Here is a 4,058-nt window from a genome sequence, read left to right on the forward strand (position 1 = left end):
ACATCATAGTGAGCGGTTGAGCGGCCTTAGCATATCATTAGCATATTATGCTTTGATTGGTTGACCGGACGACTGGACACTTAGCATATTAGGCTTTTATTATATAGGATTTAAATTAAAATATAAGTAGCTACACACAGCTGGTGGCTGCTGCACTGGGCGGTGCAGTTCTATGAAGTCCTGGAAAACAGCGCTCTTAAGCAACCTTTCTAGTTCATGCAGTTCAGGAGCCCCAGAGACCAATGCATTGGTAAGTCAGGGATGCATGCAGACGATACTTCTGCAATTTGCAAAACCAATAAAAGAAAATTGTAGAAAGTTATCAGGTATCAGACAGCTCCCTCACTTTCTGTGTATACAAGGAATACGTGATTTTGTCCGCTACATTCAATCACATGGCTTCAGCTCACCATGGCCTGAACGGATCGGAACAAACCTACCCAAATACAGACTCTTGCTTCTATTTATACAGAATTTCTTCAACATACTCCACTGCAGGGGGACTTGCTTGCTAAATATAGAAATGATTCTTGAAGCAAAGGGAACGATTTCTAGAACAGACTCACTCCTGAGCCCCTTCCCTCGGGAGACAAGTTCACACACTCACAGACCTCCCCGCTTTCCACCTCCGCATCTTGCTTAGCACCTCCTTCCAGCACGTGACAGCCAGGGTTAGAGCAAGGGGTGCCTCCTTAAGACACATAGGACACAGGTTTTCTAGATCTGGATGGTGGTCTGTCCCACGCACCCTGATATTCACTGTGAGAAAATACGACCCTCATCATATCTAGTCTCACGCTCAGGGCTGGGCAGTTTGTTAAAGGGAGTATTGTGTCCAGAGGATTTTAAAAAATGGAAGTCTGAATTCGAGAGCTTAGCATTCAATAAAAGGGCACCCCTCCCAAACCAACATATGAAATGTCTGGCAACCAAAATGGGGAAAAGGAATTGTCCATCATCATTCACAGATGTCAAATCAAGTGATAAAATAAAGAAAAAGAAGTGGACGATGAGAATTCAAATCACAGGCAGGGCTCCATAAATGCTGAAAAAAATCTAGTTTGAAACACAGTCTGAGAATGATGTGGGTGCTTTCTATTTATCCACACCATGTCCGCATTAGGGATTTAGTGTCTCCTGGAGTGTGCTGTAGAGGTGAAATGCCAGAATGGAAGTACAGCTGTGGAGAGCAACAACTTCTGATGGTAGAGTGTTGATACTATTAGAACCAATACTGAGTAACTGTCTTGAAATGTCAGCAAAGTGAGTACTGTCTTATATTCTGGCATGGAGTAAAACTTTCTGAATGAGGAAGAGGTTGCAAAAACGATAAACTTGTTAGCCAAAACACCTGTTTGGGTATAAGCCTTTTGAGAGGGCAAGTTATTTATAGAAATCCAAAATCTTAAATACAGCCCTGGCTGGCATGGCCCAGTTGGTTGAGCCTCATCTGAAAGGTAACCTGTTTGGTTCCTGACCAGGGCACATGCCCAGGTTACGGGTTCGGTTCCCAGTTGGGGTGTGTAATGGAGGCAACCCATCAATGCTTCTCTCTCACATTGATGTTTCCCCCTTTCTCTCCCCCTCTCCTTTCCTCTCTCTCTAAAATAAATATGAACACTTAAAAAAATCGAAAATACATGTGTACACTTTGATGCCAACAATTCCAGTAGCGGAGAACTTACCTAAGAATATAATCAGAGCTATACAAAGATTTGCTAATGAAGACAGCCGTGCAAGTGTTTATGGCCCTGGGAAACTAGAAGCCATCTCCACGTCTAACCATTGCAGTTTGTGCTTCAGAGTTATAACTCCCAATAGGCTGGGCATGTCAGAATCAATCACCCCTGGAGCTTTTCCGATAAACACACAGCCCTCCAACCTGCATGCCTGGGGCTGAGGGAGGACGCGGGGGTTTCTCAGATGGGCTGAGTGGTGGAGTGAGCCACTGCTACTATGGGCATGTGTCCTATCCCTCGCGCATGCCACAGTGAAAGCCAGTATTTAAGCATATTTTGTGCCCGGCCGGTGTGGCTCAGTGGTTGAGCATCGACCCATGAACCAAGAGGTCACTGATTCGATTCCTTGTCAGGACACAGGCCCGGGTTGTGGGCTTGATCCCCAGGAGGAGGTGTGTAGGAGGCAGCTGATCAATGTTTCCTTTACTCTGTCCCTCTCCCTTCCTCTAAAATCAACAAAAACATTTTCAAAAAAGAATATTTTGTCATATGGCATAAAAAATCGGGTTGTGTGAAATTCACATAACATAAAAGTAACCATTTTAAAGTGTGCAATACAGTGACCTTGCATCCTGTAACATTGCTACACTTATTTCTAATAGTTTTTTGAAGATTCCTTAGCATTTTTCTATATGCGGAATCATGCCATCTATAAACAAAGACAATTTTCCTTTCTTTCCGATCTGGCTGCCTTTTATTTTGTTTTCTTGCTTAATTGTATAGAGTACCAAATCAAAGGTATTAACATTAAACTAATAATAAAACAGTAACAACAATAATAATGATTAGCAAATAATATCTATGGAGCACTTATGACTGCTGTGTACTCTGCTAACTGCTGTAATGTCTTAATTCCTTAAAAGCTTACAACAACCCTTTGAGTTAGCTCTTATCATCATCCCCATTTTATAGAGAAGGAAGTTGAGGCCCAGAGTATTGAAATGACTTGCTCAAGTCTACACAGCTTGGAAGGGTCAGAGCCACGATTCACCTAAGGCCATGGTTGGCAAACTGCGGCTCGCGAGCCACATGCAGCTCTTTGGCCCCTTGAGTGTGGCTCTTCCTAAGCCGTAGGAGTACCCTAATGAAGTTAATAACAATGTACCTACCTATATAGTTTAAGTTTAAAAAATTTGGCTCTCAAAAGAGATTCCAATCGTTGTACTGTTGATATTTGGCTCTGTGGACTAATGAGTTTGCCGACCACTGGCCTAAGGCGATGTCGCTCCAAAGCCCACTGTTTCCCACAACGCTGTACTCCTCTTTCCTCTTACCACCACCAATAAAGTTCCCCTCGTACTGGGAGCAAAAGCAGTTCCCTCCTGCTTCCTGAGAACTTCCCTTTTGCTCATCTCAAAGGGGGTCAGCCTGCCTCGGGGGTTGCCCCCCGTCTGAAAAGCTTAACCCCTGTGTCTGGGAGGAGGGATGGATGCGTAGCTGCTCATTTGGGAAGAGCTGTGAGGGGGGCTCTGGGAGCCGGGGAGATGGCGGAAGAGGCAGCATGCGGACAAGGGCTTCCCAGGGGCCGCATCACTCGAAGGCGCACAGCTGTCGCGGAGGCTCAGACACCCCTAACTCTGCTGATGTGCCCGATTCACGGTTGTTTGGTGGGTCAGGAAGCTTGAAATATCCCTGCAGAGGGATGTGGTCAGTTCACATGACTCCTTTCTGCTGCGACAGCTCGGCTCTGGCCAAATCGATCTTAGTCACCACGTGGGCTATTTCAGGCCCGAGTCTGTGGCGCTGGGAGAAATACAGCCCAGGTTTCTTCTTCTTTTTTAATATATTTTATTGATTTTTTACAGAGAGGAAGGGAGAGGGATAGAGAGTTAGAAACATCGATGAGAGAGAAACATCGATCAGCTGCCTCCTGCACACCCCCTACTGGGGATGTGCCCCCAACCAAGGTACATGCCCTTGACTGGAATTGACCCCAGGCCCCTCCAGTCTGCAGGCCGACGCTCTATCCACTGAGCCAAACCGGTTAGGGCCTGCCCAGGTTTCTTGTGATGGGCGAACGTGAGCCCTTCAATAAAAGGCCTGCATGTGGGCAACGGAAGGCTGCACCCCAGACCGAGGAACGACACAAGGGCCAAAGCCCAGCATTAGAGTTAAGAAGACTTTAGGGAAGAATTGAGGACGTAGCATAATTAATGTTTCTCGGGGCGGGGAGAAGTAACTTCAAAAACAGCTGACCAGCCCTAGGTGGGTTGTCCAATGGTTAGAGCGTTGGCCCCGTGGACCAAAGGCTCATGGGTTTGATTCTTGGTCAAGGGCACATACCTGGGTTGCAGGATTGATCCCCCGCCCTGGTGGGGG

The 4,058-nt window shown here is 46.2% G+C and overlaps 1 protein-coding gene across 1 annotated transcript in view; it reads right to left on the minus strand.

The window, feature by feature from the left end:
- Positions 1 to 4,058, minus strand: part of CASK (calcium/calmodulin-dependent serine protein kinase (MAGUK family)) — a 247,896-nt gene that overhangs the window by 88,803 nt on the left and 155,035 nt on the right. The window lies entirely within an intron of this gene.

The sequence above is a fragment of the Myotis brandtii genome, unplaced genomic scaffold (genome assembly GCF_000412655.1).
Source record: "Myotis brandtii unplaced genomic scaffold, ASM41265v1 scaffold657, whole genome shotgun sequence".
Taxonomy (NCBI): Eukaryota; Metazoa; Chordata; class Mammalia; order Chiroptera; family Vespertilionidae; genus Myotis; species Myotis brandtii.